General features: G+C 48.6%; 1 protein-coding gene across 3 annotated transcripts in view; it reads right to left on the bottom strand.

Annotated features, from left to right (window-relative positions):
- FHL2 (four and a half LIM domains 2) overlaps positions 1–17240 on the bottom strand; it is a 66822-nt gene that overhangs the window by 30005 nt on the left and 19577 nt on the right. The window contains exon 2 of one of the 3 annotated variants that reach the window (XM_045053984.1): positions 1849–2060. The exons of 1 other annotated variant lie outside the window; for it this stretch is intronic. The gene's annotated coding sequence lies outside the window, so the exon portion shown is untranslated. Of the gene's footprint in view, positions 1–1848; positions 2061–5321; positions 5458–17240 lie in introns of those variants that run through there. One more of the 3 variants, XM_023251546.2, reaches the window with a different exon arrangement.

Genomic DNA, 17240 nt, shown 5'->3' with positions numbered 1-17240 from the left:
GTGCAAGTTCAAAGAGCTTGCTATTGGAAAGAATATAATTATGTATTCAGAATCAATGTGAAATCGATTTTTAGATGGTTGGTAAGGTGTAAGATTGACAAGGTCTACCACTATGTGATATACGTACGGATTAATTTAATGAGCCTTTATCAAGTATGTGGGCCGGGCTCAGGGATGTTTTATAATTTGGTTATAGAAACTAGTAACTTTCCAAAACTTAAAATCCTGATTTGTCTCTGATGGTTTTACGAAAGGTTTTGTGTGAGAGACAATGCTTGACTCAGGTAAACCACGGTCTTCCAGGTTACCTCTGGAATACTGAATAATAGAACGAAATGGGAAAATAATAAATGCCCAGTGTCTGACCTTAAGTCCATGATACAAGAACGGTAATACTGCTTTGATGTCCTACGGACTTTTAAATCCACTCGATAAGAATGCATTAAGTAACCACTATTCTCCACGTACTGTTTTAGGCACTGGGAGACTGCGATAGAACATACGATCTCTTGGGGCGCCTGGGTGGCGCAGTCGGTTAAGCGTCCGACTTCAGCCAGGTCACGATCTCGCGGTCCGTGAGTTCGAGCCCCGCGTCAGGCTCTGGGCTGATGGCTCAGAGCCTGGAGCCTGTTTCCGATTCTGTGTCTCCCTCTCTCTCTGCCCATCCCCCGTTCATGCTCTGTCTCTCTCTGTCCCAAAAATAAAAATAAACTTTGAGAAAAAAAATTAAAAAAAAAAAAAAAAAGAACATACGATCTCTTAAAGAGTTCCAGAATAGATCTAGCTCCAAAGCATTCAAATCACTTTCAGGATACTAGCTTGTAATTTAATCTCAAAACACATCAGTTCAGTCAACGGGACACAAGCATAATTATGGCAGGCTGCCTCAGGCTCATAAATCACCCCAGGGTGGGGCTCCGGGGGAGGCCCCACCTTATAGTTCTACCACCACCTTCCTGGGAACATAGAAACACATTATTTATGCTTTGTTCCCACAGGAACAAAATGAGATCCGCTCACTCTCTCTCATCAGTCTGCCCCAGTCTCCAAAAGGCAGCTCATTGTGTACTTTCTGCCTGCCCGGCCTTCCATCTGCTATGAGCCCCTACCAGCCTCTTTCTGTAGCGAACCCCACCTCCCATGACGCCCATGGGCCTTTCTCCCAGTCCTTTTCCTTCATGGTGTTTCTTCAGCACACTGCGTGGGGATCCTTCAAGGACAGGCTGGCACAGTTCCTACGACTTTGTCCACAGGCTGGCCAATTCTCATTATTCCAAAAGCTGTATCAACGAACCCAGATGGACCCATTTTCTTTTTCACTAGAAACCTAATTATTTCCAGACGTCAAGGATGCCCTGTGATTATTCGTTTTATTTACCCACAAAAAACAGGGAAGCCACCTCTCTTACTGTCACAGGCATCACTTGCCTCACTTAGTACCATCAGCCTAAACATCCTTAAGCCACAGACTAACTCGAAGTAAACTTAGGGATTATGAAGGCCAAGGACGAGCGTGATGACACATGACGTCCAAGTTCAGACGAGGTGTGAGAATCACCCATGAGAACCATGACACGTCAGACGCTGCCCAGACGTGTCATTAGATCTCTAGGAGGGGATCACATTTTATAGCAGAAAGAAAATCAATACCACCGGTAGCAAAGTAGCCACGGAATCTTAAAAAAAAACAAGACTGATTGCTGGTGGGAGAATTTTTAAGCAAAATTACTAGAGAACTGCATTCGATTCTCTAGAGAAACAGAACTCATAGGATACATATACATACACATATACACATACATATATATTTATATATACACAGAGATTTGTTACAAAGAATTGACTCACACTATTATGGAAGTCCCAAGATCTGTGGAAGGCCGGAGAGCCAGAAGGGCCAATGATGTCAGTTACAATTCAAAAGTCAGCAGGCCCAAGACCCAGGAAGAGTTGAGTTTCAGTTCAAGCCCAACGGCTGGAAAGGACCAATATCCCAGGTCTGCAGTCAGGCAGGGAAAGTGCCCTCTTAGGTAGTCTCCTTTTCAGTCTGAGTCTGAAGGCTGTAAAAGATTGATATCCCAGTCCAACAATCAGGGAAGAGGAATTCCCACTTGCTCAACCTTCATGGTCAGGTCTTCAACTGATTGGATGAGGCCCACCCATATTGGGAGGGGCAATCAGCTTCACTCAGTCTACAGACTCCAACGTGAATCTCATCCAGAAACACCCTCATAGATACACCCAGGAAGTGTCTGAACACTTGTCTGGACATCCTGTGGCCGGCCCAGTCAAGTTGACATAAAATTAACCATCACAGGGGCCAAAGTTGAAATCCACAATTCAGGATAACAGAGGTGCCTGGTAACTTGCCCCAAAGTCACAGTGCCAGCTTGATCTCTTGGAAGACCAGGCTCTCGGTCACTAGAGAAGAGCCCGGAAAATTTTGTGTCAAGGTGGTCGTCTTCAGACAGTGGGCTCTCGGTATAATCCCACATGATAAATGGGCTTTGATAAAATTCTCATAATAAAACTACACGGGAAGTATCCCGTATCTGTTTTTGTTCACTCAAGTTCAAGGAACTTTGTATCTTAGGGCCTCTGAGCCAGAGAGCAGCTTATCTACTCCAGCCCCCTTGTTGACAAATGAAACAATCCCAGCCCCAGAGGCTGGGTAACCCACCCTTGATGCAAGACAGAAATAGAACCCAGGCCTCCTACTGCCCAGCCAAACTGCTTTTCAATATCCGACAGGGCTTTTTTTGTGTGCAAACCAGATTTCCTGCAGTACTGGAAGTAATTTACAAGCACTCATGGGTCAAAGTATGCAGCATAAGGCCTCACTGAAATATACAGGTATGCTCCCAAACTCAGCCTCTCCAATTAAGCTGCCTGGGGTCAGATCAAAGGACCACCATTTACTGTCTGGGAAACCTTGAGCCAAAGTTATTCTGATCTCTCTGTGCTTTACTTTATCTGCAAAGACAAAGATGATGTCAATATATACACTGCTTATGGCATGCAGCCTTGATAACAACCCTTCAAGCAAGCCACTATCACCTCCCTGTTTCCCAGTTGAGGAAACTGAGGTACGAAGAGATAAGGTGACTTAGCTAAGGTTGTACAGCTAGACTCCGAGGAATGTGATGTCAGGGAGCCTTGTTCCAACCGCGCATGTCCACCAGCCTATCACACCTGCCTTACAGCATATTTTTGTGAGGACTGAATGAGACTGAATGTCAGTGCCTAGAACAGTGCCTGATCTATAATAAACCACTTTAGCCCCTCCCCCCTTTTTCAGTAGGCTTCGCGCACAGCACAGAGCCCAACGCGGGGCTTGAACTCACGACCCCAAGATCAAGACCTGAGCTGAGATCAAGAGTCAATGCTTAACTGACTGAGCCACCCAGGCACCCTGATTTAGCCCTTGTCAATGTGCTGCTGTGCAGAAGCATGTTAAAACATGGCACCATAATAAACACTGTAGAAACCCAATTCTATATACAGTTGGCCCTTGAAAAACACAAGTTTGAACTGTGCGGGTCCACTTATATGCAGCTTTTTTTTCCCCATAAATAAAGCGCTGTGAATGTATTTTCTCAGGATTTTCTGAATAACATTTTCTTTTCTCTAGCTTACCTTATTGTAACCATACGGCAGTCAATACATACAGTATATAAAATATGTTAACTCTTTACGTTATCAGTAAGGCTTCGAGGCAACAGTAGGCTATCCGTAATTACACTTCTGGGGAGTCAAAACTTATACGTGGATTTTCAACTGCATGGGGGGGGTCAGCACCCCTAACCCCCACATTGTTTGGGGGTCAAATGAAATAACTGATAACCCTTAAAAATTCAGAGTGAGCGAATTCAGAGGAAAACACTGTGAAACAAATTTACATAAATGTACCTTGGTTTTATGGAAGTTGAATTGTCAGACTAGAAATCCCTGTACTTCTAAGACTTGCTTCAGATGTTCCGGATATCAGAACTTCCCCCCTCTAACATATTATTGCAAAACACAGGTAAGCAAAGCTAGTGCAAGAGGTAGCTGGCCTCGTTTTGAACACAGTTCTCCTGATTCTAAGCCCAAACTGTGATTTATTACCTCCCAAAGTAAGTGCAAGGGAGCACAGCCCCCTAAGTGCACATCATGGAAGGCAGCTGAATACATTTCATTTAATCTGGGCTAGACCAGTTACAATGGAAGCCCAAACTGGGGTCCGAAGATAAGATAGGATTCATTGTTGATTACCTAAGAGACAACATTTAACCCGAAATTTCAGGTGTGCTAAAATATCATACAAGTGGAACTTAAGATCAGAGTGTTTCTCGTTTAAAATAGGCCCATATTTTAAAATCTGATAGTTCAGTCTTTTAAGTTCTGCCCAAGTCGGTGCCTGAGGTCCCATCGCAAGCTGCACATCTTTGGACCTAAGGGAAATGCCTCGGACACCCTCACTGGTGGATGGCAACCAGTTTGCTGGCCCCGACAACTCGCTCACACTCGCTCACACTCCAGAGTCCTGGCCTCCGGGAAGGGCGGGGATGGTCACCTCCCCGCGCTCGGACCCGCGGCCAGCCCTCACCCAGGGCCCGCCGGGAGTTGGCTGTACCCTCGCTCCCACCCGGCGACCCGCCTGGCCAGGACTCGGACCAATGTTTTCCCTCCCAGGATCCGGCGATGGGTCTCCCCCCACCCCTAGGATCCAGCGTTGCCCCCTCCCCCCCACTACAGCGCCCCAGCCGTCCCTAACACAGTTCAGCTCCCCTCAGGCCGGCCTTTCTCGGGGTCTACCCCGCGGCTTCACTTCCCTCTCCCCAGGAGTCCCCACGGTTCAGCTTCCCTTTACCCGGGTCTCCCCCAAGCCTTGGCTCCCTTCTCCCTGAGCGTCCCCAAGGCTCAGCTCCCTTCTCCTGGGTCTCCCTCCAGGCTCGGTTCCCCTCTCCCAGGTGTCCGCACGCTTCTGCTCCGCTCAGCCTACGTCATCCCTCAGCTGTGCTCCCCTCTCCCAGGGGTCCTCACGGTTCCGCTCCCCCTCCTCCGCCTGGGTCTCCCCCGCCTGGGTCGCCCCCGCAGACGCCCCCCTCTCCCCGGATCTCTCCAAGGTTCGGCTTCCCTCTCCAAGGGTCTCCCCCGCGTCCGGTCTCCAGGTCGCCCCCAGGGCCGGGGTCCCCTCCCCAGGTGTCCGCACGCTTCCGCTCCCCTCTCCCGGGTCTCCCCCGCGTCTCGGCTCCAGTCTCCCCGGCCCTCACGCGGCCTGGCCGCCTGGTCCCCAAGCTGTGGGCTCCCCGAGGAGGGCGCGGACGGAAGGCACTCACGGCGCGGCGCGGCGCGGGCGGGCTCCGGGGACCCGGCGGGCGTGCGTCCCGGGGCGGCGGCGGCGCGGGCGTGCGGCGGGGCGGCCGGCCGGGTGGAGCGCGGCGGCTCCCGCCCGAGAGAACCCCCGCCGTGTCATTTGACCATATAAGGAGACGCACGCCTCCGAGGCGCCGGCGGCGCGGGCTCGGCGCTGGGGCAGCCGCGCGGGGGTGCGGCGGCCGGGGCGCGCCCGCGGACCCCGACTCTTTGTTTGCTTTGGGCTACGCTCCCCCCCTCCCCGGGTCTCTGGCGCACGGGGGCTACGGGAGCTTCGGCCCCGGCGTCGGCTCACAGGGCCGAGTTTGGGGCCAGAGCCGCGCGCGGGCCGCCGCTGCCGCCCCCCGGGGCCCGGCCGGGGCGCAGCGGCAGGGGTCTCCCCACGCCCGGGTCCCGGGAACGCCAGGCCCGCGGAAGCCTGAGGGGGAGGTGGTGGGCCGGGCTGCTGAAGCGGGGGCCGCCGATCAGCTCGTGCGGCGGCAGTAGGACAGCGCCTGGGGTGTACTTGCGCCCTGGGCCTTTTCCTCCTGACCCCGCAGACCCCCCTCGGTCACGACCTGCGCCTAGCAGATGGCCCGAAGGAATGGATAATGCCAGGTTCTTTGTTCCACGGGCCTGGGGCCCGGGGAAGGGCCAGCCTTCCCCCCCGCCCCCCCTACTCCTGGGGCCCGAGGGCTGTTTGGACTTTCTGTCCTTCCCTTGAGGGCGAGAAAACAAAGGTGAGGGGGAGAAAGTGCCTCCCACACTGAAAGCCCAGCCCTTGTGCCTGAAGCCCACACTTAGTAGGGACAGATGGCACCGCTCAACCTGCAGGACAGGGGGCACAGGCTGCGTCCCACGCCTGGGGAAGGGGGGCATCGAGACAGAAATGTTGGCTCTTGAGTGGGTGGCCAGCCTCCGCCCGCAGACACGCGGGAAGATGAGCGGATGGGGCCGCCGCAAAGGCAGAGCAGAAAGACGGTGGGCAGGCATGCTATATTTAACAATCTGTGCTCCTCAAAGGAGGAAGAACGATTTGATTGTTCTCTCTTTGTGGATGCTCAGGGTCTGCTGGTATTTTAGACTCCCAGTGGGTCTCCATCATGGAATCACAGAACTTGAGAGTCCCAGCCGCTATCACTCTACCTGAGATCTCCTTTGATTCTCACCCCCTTAAGATAAGGATTAATATTCCAGTTTTATGGTGAGGAAATCTCAGCTCAGAGAGATTTGTTCAAGGCCTCCTGAGAATAATTACGCCAGCTGAGATTTGACCTGGAGTCTTTCCATAGGCAAAGCCACGCAGGTAGCTTGCGGGAAGAGAAAGTCACTCCAGTGCCCCCATCCCCCCAACCCGGAGGGCCGAGACTTGCCACAGCTGTGAGCCTACCCAGCCTTCCTTACCCCATTCCTCCCGGACTCTACAGGTTCTCAACAAGAACGGGAGCTTGGGCTCCAGACCTGCATTCCCACTGATGGAGCAGGACAGTATCTTCAGCAAAGTGTGTATAGACAGTTATCTAGATTTGTTGTCTGTATAGTTGCAAATTACAAAATGATCTCGGGGGGGGGGGTGCGTGGGGGAGGGATCAAAAGATTTACCTAGCTGCAGTGAACAGCGTGGACTTGAATGGATTCTGAAACACAGAAAAAACTATTTCAAAAATCAATTTTCATGAGACACTTTGGGGTAGTGTGGCCCTAACAAGATAGTTGATGATGTTGATACATTAGTATTTATTTATTTTAGGTGTGATGATGAAGTAATACACATATTTTATAAGCCCCTGGTTTTCAGAAATAGTGCCAAAATATCTACCAATGAAATAACATTATGTCTGAAATTGTTTCAAAATACATTGAGGTGGGGGGTGGGGCCAGTATATGAAATAGCCATGGATTACCGGTAACTTGAAGCTGGGTGACGGGGTGTGGGGTTCATTATACTAGTCTCTTTCCTTTGGTAATACTTGAAAAATTATGTAATGGAACATTTTTTTAAAATTACAGATGCACATACCATTTGGTTTTGACCCAGGATTTTCCCTTACAGGAAATTATCTTACAGATAGACTTGCTCATGTGTAAACTGATACATATACAAGAGTAGTCCTTGTGAAATTCTTCGTATCAGCAAAATATTGGACCATGCTATATGTTCATCAACAGGGATATGGTAAATATTTTAGAGTTATTTCTATTCATAGCTCTTAAAAGGAACAAAGTAGCTATATTTATTGATTTGGCCTGATCTCTGAGTTATGTCCATAGAAACAACAGTAGATAGTAACCAGCCGTTTGTGTTGAGAAAGGAAGAGAGGAAGACCACGTATATTAGTAATAGCGGTCTCTGGGGAGATCTGGGGAGCTTGGGGTCAGGAGGGGAAGGGCGATTGAGTTTTACTCTATACCCTTTTGTTTCTTTTAAACTTTGAGCTGTGTAAATATTCAAAACATAACAATATTTTTCCAATTAAAGCAACATGTGCTCCTTTTTAAGACAAATAGGAAGCAAATTTGTTAAATAGAATTGATAGAAAATCAAGGTTTGCTGGAAATAGTGGCAAGAGAAATACAATTCTAAGCTGAATGATATGTACTTTCCTGAACAATTTTAACCAAAGGACAACTATTTTAAAAACAGTTTGCTCACATGTAAAATGGGTGAATAACATACTTGGCAAAATTGTTGGAAAGATCCTTTGAGATGACTCATAAACCACTAACCAGTATTAGGACAGTCCTTGGCCATAGTAGGCACTCAGTAAATATGAGTTTTTATTCCATGGTAATTTTTTTTTAAGTGTATTTACTTTGAGAAAAAGAGAAAGAGCGCACACGCACACGCATGCGCAAGTGGGGGAGGGGCAGAGAACAAGAAGGAGAGAGAATCCCAAGCAGCCTCTGTACTATCAGCACTGAGTCCCACTTGGGGATCAAACTCTGGAGAGATCATGGGATCCTGCCTTGAGCTGAAATCAAGAGTCAGCTACTCAACTGAATGAGCCACCCAGGCAGCTCATATTCCATGGCATTTTATTTGATGGTAAAGTGGAGATGAATTCGGAATAAGAGGGAAATGTGAAGGTGGTGAGAAGGTACAATCTTCTAGTTGTAAAGTAAGTCCTGACGATTGTGATGTACAGCATGGTGACTATCGCTAATAATACTGTATGGTATATTTGAAAGTTGGTAAGAGAGTAGATCATAAAAGCTCTCATCACAAGACTAAAATGTAACTGTGATGGATGTTAACTTGACTTATTGTGATCACTTAGCAGTATCTTTGAATATCACATCAGCATGCTGTCCACCTGAAACTAACATAATATTATACGTTCCATATATCTCAATAAAAAAAAGGGAAGGAAACAGACTTAGTTCTCATTCAGAAGGAAGGAATAAAGTTGAGGTTGTATTCTAAAGATAAAAGATTTGTCTTTTTGAGAGAAAAGTTCTCTGCTGCAGATACAAGTCTAATTCACGGAGGAAAGAAATTAAGAAATTATATTCTCCAGGAAAGGCACAGTGGCAACTGTGATAGGTAGTTCACGCTTCTCATGTTAATTTCAACTCTCCTGTAATTCCCTCCGCCACCAGGCCTTCAACTTCTTCCTTTGCCGCGGGGGGGGGGGGGGTGGGGGGTGGTTTCAGGGATGGGGGAGCTAGGAAGCAGGGAAAGAGAGGGAAGGCTGTAGAGAGTGGGCCAGCGGTTCTCAGAGTATGCCAGGGACCAGCAGCATCAGGGTCAACCAGAAAATGGTTAGAAGTAAACATTCTCTGTGTTTTAACAAGGCCTCCAGGTAATTCTGATGACTAATAGTGCCTTGAGGTAAAATACTCCCTAGGGGTTCCAACTCTGGACACAAGTAATTTACCAGAAACCCACATGTTAGTTTCTAGGGGTGGGGGAAGTGGAAATAGATTCACTAAACATAGACTGGGCTTTGGAACTCTAAAATCCAATTAAGGGCAAGTATTACTCTGCCAGGTACTTACAGGAGGGAAGTACAGGCAGAAAATTCACAAGGCAAACCCTTGCAGCCTGTGTGTCAGTGATACAGATCTGAAGCCTAATTCCTCTCCTCTGAAAGGCCCTGAGAGGAAGGCACTGCTTCTGGGAGGGTAGTCAGACCTGATGGTGGGGGGAGCAGGTGGGCGAGGGGCACACAGGCAGGGGCCTTCTCCTGACCTTGGCCACCTCCAGGGTACTAGGAGACCTGACCATCACCGGGAAGAAAAGGACAACACAAAAACATGGGTGGAAGGTCAGACCTCCCTATGTCCTTACCCTAACTGGCCATTTCAGTGAGGATTTTTATAGCACTTCTCACAGGCAGAACTCTGCCCACTCAAAGCCTGGGCAGGAAGCTGTTGGATGATTTGCCCTTGATTCAGAGGTAATCATTCTTAATTGCCTCAGATAGTTGGAGGGTGAGTGTCTAACATCATAAAAGCTGGCGGTCAGCCCTGAGTTCTTGCTATGCTCCCAGGAGGGAAAAGGGGTCGGGGGCAGGTCTGTGCGCGTCTGCCTACCCATGACACAGCGCCACCCCAGGATGCTGGCTAAGGCACATGGGCTCACTTTTTCTAAAAGTATCATTTGCCTGGATAGAATAGGAACACCTCTGTCAAAGTCGACCGTGCAGGCAGGACGCTCACCTGTCTGTGCCCATGAGCTTGGTCCCAATGTCCCCTCCAGCAAACTGAGGAATTTGGTCTGGTTACACTACAGCTCTGTTCTTGTAGCTTGTTCTAAACGTTGCCCCTTTGCCTGTTAAGACTTTCAGGAAAAGCCCAGCCCTTCATAAAAAAGCCAACTCTTTCGCTTCCCCTCCCCGCTCTGGCTGTGCTCTGGTTAGGAGGGAAAGGCTTGGCTCATTCTTAAGATGCAGAGTTTCCATATCCCGTTGCTTTGTTCTCTCTTTTGCACAAACTGATTTACTGGATGCAAATAGTCACAAGTGTTCAAAACCTCAAAACATGTCTGGCTTCGAGCCAAATCCACAAACTACTCCATGCTTTTCTGAGCTTGCCATTATTGGTTAAAGCTTATTTGGAGCATTTCATACAAGTTTCCACTGTGGCTTTGATAACTCATTTAAGAAAGGTTCTGTTTGGCAGCCTAATGGCCAATAAAATGAAACCGTCCACACCACAGTTCACTTCTGTCAGGCTCAAACGGCAGTTGTGGATCAGGAAATGTTACTGAACTGTTTCAGATGAAAACTTTCTAATGTGGGCCCTGAAAACATTTGCTTCTTGTCTGAGATCTTCCTGTCTCTGAGTTCAGCTTTTTTCTTCAATAACCCAGTCACTTCTCTGGCTGCCAACAGTTTACTCTTTTTTCCTCTGTCTGCTCTTCCAAAACCCATTTAAAAGAACAGTGCACAAACCTGGCAAAACCCTATTTTGAACGCACCATGTTTTCTTCCCTAAAATACCGGAAGCACTTGTCTGTGTGGCCTCTGACAGTTCTTCCTGGGGTCCCTGAAATGGGAGGGTGCTCCCTTCTTTTTCAGAATGTTGACTTTGACCCACACTGAAGTCACAGTTCTTCTTTGTGAATCAACTTTGACCCAGCACCGTAATTTTTAATCCCCGGCACTCTCTCTCCCTGCCACCAAAGTCCTCTCTGTACTATTTCCACTTTGATCAGGGTCATTAACAGAAAATCCAGTGTTCTAGCAAAGACGAACCTGGGCTGCCCGGAGGGGATGGTGGGGCAGGGCTCTAGCCCAGGGGGAAGCTGGGTACGTGTGCCACACGTGACCTTTGTATGTCCTCTTTACTTAACCTCTAAAACAGACGATGACCTCTCTTCTCTCCTCCAAAAGTTATTTGAAATTGTCTAGTCCTTCTAGAAGTTATTTTTATGGCTAATCAACCACTGACAATTTTCTAAAAGGCCTCTTGTCATAGAAATGACTCCACAGCGTGTTGTGTGACGTTTGTGTGTGATGAAGAACTTTATTTTATGTTGCCTTATGTTCTTCTGAAAAAACAAGGGGAGGGCTATCTTCCGCCTGGTTCAGAAAGTGCTTTAACATCGGTCCTGAGAGGCTCAACAGAGCTTTCTGGAAGGGCCGGGCTTCGTGCTCATCCTTGTAATGGTACTTCACCTCTGGAATACCAGGAACAGATTTCCTAAAATGTCTGACCTTCGGAGTATCCTGGCAGTACTATTTGTCCCCCTCCCCCCAAAGAATCTTTTAAAATTCTGGGCCATCCTAACCGCACACATATTTTTGGAAACTTCTGCACAGTTAGAGATGCTGAGGAATTATTCTGTAACAGTTCCAGATTAGTCATTGCCTCCTGCAGGGATCAGGGGCTCCAGTGGCAAATCACTGTCAGATACCCGAATCCTTCATTAGCTTTCCTTAAACTCTTAGTAAATGCCTCTTCGTTTCCCTGCCTTCCTGCCTTCCTCTCTCTCCCTCTCACCTTCCTTCCCTCCCATTATTTCTCTCTCCCTTCCTTCCTCCCTTCTTCTCTCCCTCCTTCCCTCTCTCTCTCCTTCTCCCTTTCTTTCTTTGTTTCTTTTCCTCCCTCCCTCTCTTTCTCCCTTCCTTCCTGCCTTCCTCTCTCTCCCTCTCTCCTTCCCTCCCTCTCATTCTCTTTTTTCTCCTTTCCTTCCCCCTCCCTCCTTCCCCCCTCCCTCCTTCCCTCTCTTTCTTTCTTTCTTTCTTTCTTTCTTTCTTTCTTTCTTTCTTTCTTTCTTTCTTTCTTTCTTTTTCTCTTCTCTTCTCTTCTCCTCTCCTCTCCTCTCCTCTCCTCTCCTCTCCTCTCCTCCCCTCTCCTCTCCTCTTTTCTTTTCCTGCCCTCCCCACTGTCTTTCTTTTGCTTTCCTTTCAACAATTTGAAATTACACTTTCCTCTTGCGGATGACCTTATCATAACCACCTGGCTCCCTGACCTTGTTATCATGTTATGGACCCAGTTCTGTCTCCCACCCTGTTTGTGTGACATGTCTGTTTCCCTGAATCAACACAGGTCCCTTGAGTTTCCAGGTCATGCTGAAAGCAGATGAAGGTATTTCTTCAGAGGTTTTCTATTTCGAAGAGTATGGTTGGAAAGTCAGGTCGGGAGGACAGGGACTTCCCTCCTAAGTCAGGAGGTCCTTGAGACCCCTTCCTACCCAGACTCTTGGCTGCCACATGCTTCACCTGCCACCAGTGAGAAAAGATGGCTTTCCTCCCTCTGTTCTGCCTGGCAAACTCTTGTGCCTCCTTTGAAACACAGGTAAAGTATCTCCTCTGGGAAAGCTGCCTGGAGTACCCATCAATAGCCTTGCTTTTGACCATTCCATACTGTCTCGTCCTTCCCTTGTTTATAACAATAGAGGTAAGACTGTGAGCCCCTTATGGCCAAGGTTGGAGACATTCATTTCTGCGTTCTCTGCAACTTGGTCATTATCCACTGAATTCAATTCAGGTTTCCTGAAAATGCCTAAACCAATGTGGGGCTGCCATGCAAGGGCTCATATGGGCCTCCTGGAACCAGCCAAATTCATCCCATGGCCCATTTGGGCAGACCAGTTATCTGGGCTTTGCACTGCGATCAGACTTGCAAACCCTTGCATTAAAGCGAAATGCAGGGCCTGTACTCCCCGGCAGTGACAGATGTGATCCCGGAGCTGCTCTTCCAGCATTAGCTGGAGTGCTCCCAGGGCTGTCTTCCAAAGGGACCTTAAGCAGCTGAAATGAGACTGCAGGAGGGTCCACAAGTGGCTGTTGAAGGATAGCACTTCTGCCTCTGAGTGTCTAGCTCTTCCTGCTGAGGGAGCTGCGTCTCCTGGCCTGCCCCTGTCACCCCCTGCCTGGGCCTGCCTCAACCTCGGAGAGAGCAGCTCATCCGTGGACAATGAACAACCTCGAAGTTTCCATGCAAAACGGAAGCCACAGTTTCGGTTGCTAATTTACAATTGCAGTTGCTAATTCACATTCGCAACCGAATTAATGAATTCATTGGCTTAAAATGATGCTTGGGACATGCTTGATTTGCTGTTAAATGCGTTAAGGAAATATGTCTATACAAATGGGAACATACAAAACAAAGGTTCTGTCTCCCACAGAAATTGATAAAGGTTCTGTCCTCTGCAGCTGCCTGGGCATGTCTGGCAGCCCATTTGTCAGAGGGTCTAATTGCGGTAGCCTATTTAGCGATATCCAGCTCTGCTGGGGAGGGGTGTCCCCACCCCAGAAATGTGCTTTAGATGAGCAGGCTGCAGAGATGAGCCCACATAGGATCACCCTTTCCCACCAAATGTGCTTTACAGCAGAATCACACATTAAGAAAGACTGGTGTATTTCCCTCATTCACTCGTATTGCCGATGTATAAACATTACCAAAGTAGACCAAGTTAATAAGCTTGTACTCTCCTTCACTGTGGCCATCCACACTCCCAAGTCATGGGATCCACATGTTGACTTCCACATCGCCAGACAATAAGATTGGACATCTCCCAGCCGAGATTAGAAGCAACACCCTGCACTTGCAGAACCTTCTGGGAAGCGCCCTTTCCCACAGCTGGTTGGGCTTGCCGTGAGAGCTCATTTACTTTGGATGGGTCTCTCTTGCTCACTTGCAAAGGGCATGCACGAGCAGAGGGAGGACAGCGGCTCCTTGCTCGAGCAGAACTAATCAGGGCTAGTAGACAATGAATGTAAACTTGACATCCCTGATTCTGGAATGCAGAGTTTAGAGGAGCCATCATTCATCATCACTGTTTCAACACATGTTTTCTTTTCTTTCTTTTTTTTTGGTTGCTGATACGGTGGCATTTTTGTGTGTGTGTAGGAAAGTGAGGTGGGTGTAGATCAGAGGCAGAGTCTTGGAAGATTCGTTTCTTCTCTTTTCTGTCTCGGACTCAAGGAGGAAGGGTGGTTTTAGGGGGCTCTGTATCCCACATGGTACGGCGGGGGGGGGGGGCAGGTAGCAGAGCACTGGTTCAGGGGAGGCCAGGAGAGCCGGCAGCAGTCACCAGGAGTGTGGAGAGCCTCCCTGCGGGCCAAGGACGCAGCCGGAGGTGGTGGCCCGAGGTGGTGGCCAGGAGGGCTGAGAGGGGGCTGTGACTCAAAGGCCAAGAATGTCTCTGCAACCGAGCTTTGGGACACAGAGAAGGGGCCTCGGAGGCCTGCTGGGTAGACTAGTCCAAATGAGAACAAAAAGACACTGTGGGTGAGACAACAGAGAAGTGAGGGAAGGAGAGAGGAAGAGAGGGTAAAAGCAAGTGAAAGCAGGCTTCCACCTGGGAAATACACAAGAAGCCCTCACGTGGCTAGTTAATTCACGTGGACAGACAAGGTGCAGGCTACTGTTCACCTGCCGATCCCTGGAATTTGGGAATGGTTTCAGAGGAAGAAGCAGCAGTTACCCCCAAACTCTCTCCACGACACAGCTTCACACTTAGTTTCGGCCATTCCAAGGGAGGCCATGACGTTATAAGCCCCGCAAGGGAGCAAATCAGGGAGGGGCAGAGGGCATTTACCAGCTCCTTAGGTCAACCCCCGAGGTCACGGTAAATGGTACATTTTGTTCGGGAGTTGTTAAAGTAGCTGTGTGTAGGACTAACAGAAGTTATCCTTTGGTCTTGCTACTCTAGCAAGTCCTATTTACGATGCAGTAGTAAATGATGATGTTCTTGTTTCAATGCCTATGGAGGTTCTTGGTCCCAGAGAGAAGAGGCAGAGGGGTAATATCAGATTCAGCCTGGAGCTGCCTCTCGTCCAGTGTGGACTCCCTGGGGCAGGGGGTGGGGTGGGGCTGGAGCTGCCTGGGGAGTCAGGCTGGAAAAGCATGTGACTGCACTTTTCCACGGGAGCAGGTAACAAAGCTGTAGCTCCGTAGGAGTGTCTCTGCCAGGAGGACAAGCCGACTCCTGCCTTGTTCCTACCACAAGGGCTTGAGGCCAAGTTAACTGGAATGAAGGGACATTCCAGAGGATGAGGAATACCAGGATCCCTGGCCTGGTCACCAGGCTGGGGTGGGGACACTGCAATTACCATGCGCCCCCCGGCAGAGCTGGGAGCAGGGTGCGTGCTTTGGGAAGCAGAGCGCCAAAGATGACTGTTCGCACCAACGTCAGGACACCGGGAAGCAGGAGGGCAGTGTAAGAGGTTCGTCTCCCAAACGGAAGCAGCTTGCCAGCTACACAGAGACCTGAGTTTTAAACCCAGGCAACTCCTCCACTTTCTAGAAGCCTGGAGTCATTCTCCTTTCATCATCCTGACAATAACGGAGCCCGTGCCCCGATGAGGGAAATAACCCCAAACAGACGTGGGGCCACACAGCCGAAGTGGGCATCACTGTAGGGCTAGTCCTTCAATAGCTAGTGCTCCGAATGTTGGTAAGCTGCCCACCAGCAGATTCATTAGGGCAATGCCTTTTCAAGTCTCTTCTAACTGCTCATCTCTGGGAAACATGTCATCTATCACACTGCCAGATGATGTTGGTGTCGAAAACCACACGTTGGATTGCCTTACTCAGACCAGAAGGATTTCTTGGCACAGGTAAGCAGAGGGAAGTTTATGGTATGTACATTTTCTTGTATCAGCTTGTGTTTCTGTTATGCTGGCAGCCAAGGGATCCACTCAGGGAGAAGGAAATGCTGAAGTGCTCAGGAGAGGAGCAGTGAGGTGAGTAGTTCTTTGGGATAGAAGCTTACAGCGCTGTGAAGCTGAATGCAGAAGGCAGTGGTCACAGCTTCGAACATTCGAAAACGTTACGTGATAGAAGCACGCTGAGTTCTTTTGGGAATGGGCACATTGCATATTAAGCCAACCTCAGGTAAGGTGTCGTGGGATCCATACAAAGAGGATTTTTATTCTAAGGTTTCCAAGTTCCGTCTCATCGTTCACAAAATGTCTGCCATTTTGGCCCTGAACCCATGGCTCATTTATGAAATCCGCATGGAATTTAAAAGCAGGAGATGAGGAATATGAACGTCCATGAAGAACTACACAATGGGCCCCGTGAGCAGCACATGTGTGCACACTGCCATCATCACTTTATTTGTTTATTTTTTTTTCAGTGAGCTCTGTGCCCTATGTGGGGCTCAAACTCGACCCTGAGATCAAGAGTCCCATGCTCTACCAACAGAACCAGCCAGGCACCCCCGCCTTCATCACTTTAGATGTTCAGATTCATTCATTCTCATTTCAGTCATAAAACTGATCCAAAAACTAAGGCAGACTGACACCCTTTGTATCCTAAACTGTAGAACAAAATTAAAGGTCATCGGCGTAACTTCCTAGTATTACCTTTGAGTTAGTCTTAAGATGTAACTTTCAGAAATAAAAACAAATTATAACTATAGAAAGAGTATTACCAAAGATCAATGATGTCTCATTCAGAGCAACTTTTAAAGAAAACAAAATGTAACACGCAACATTTTTTTCCTCAATTCTTTTCAAGCGCATCATGATAGCCCTTGTCCCTTACTCTTGGTTTTAGTGAGAATCCTTTTCCCCTGCTCACCCAGATTCCTAATCTTTGAAATGGAGAATTTGTGAATGATCCTGGAATGTGGGACTGTCCTGACATTGAAAGCTCACAATACCCTCCTCGTGGCAATCGCATTGAAGATGGTGGGCACAAGGAAACTACTGGACAAGAAATTGCTATTTGCTAAGTAATTCACCCTCACCATGCTGCCAGCATGAATCAAACTCAGCCCCTCCCTTCCAAAGCTTAAAGTCCAGTGTGACCGGAAGGGAGGGAGTCAGCTGGGTAAAGACGAAATTCCGATAAGATCTGGTCTGATTTAAGATATGAAAACTGTTCTGGGTATGTATCCCAAAGAATTGAAAGCAGAGTCACGAAGAAATGTTTGCACCCTCATGTCCACCGCAGCATTGCTCACAACGGTCTCAACGTGGAAGCCACCCATGTGTCCACCA

This window comes from Felis catus, chromosome A3, assembly GCF_018350175.1.
Source record: "Felis catus isolate Fca126 chromosome A3, F.catus_Fca126_mat1.0, whole genome shotgun sequence".
NCBI classification, from domain to species: domain Eukaryota; kingdom Metazoa; phylum Chordata; class Mammalia; order Carnivora; family Felidae; genus Felis; species Felis catus.
Note: the sequence above shows the minus strand (reverse complement) of the source record. Positions and strands in the feature narration are given on the sequence as shown.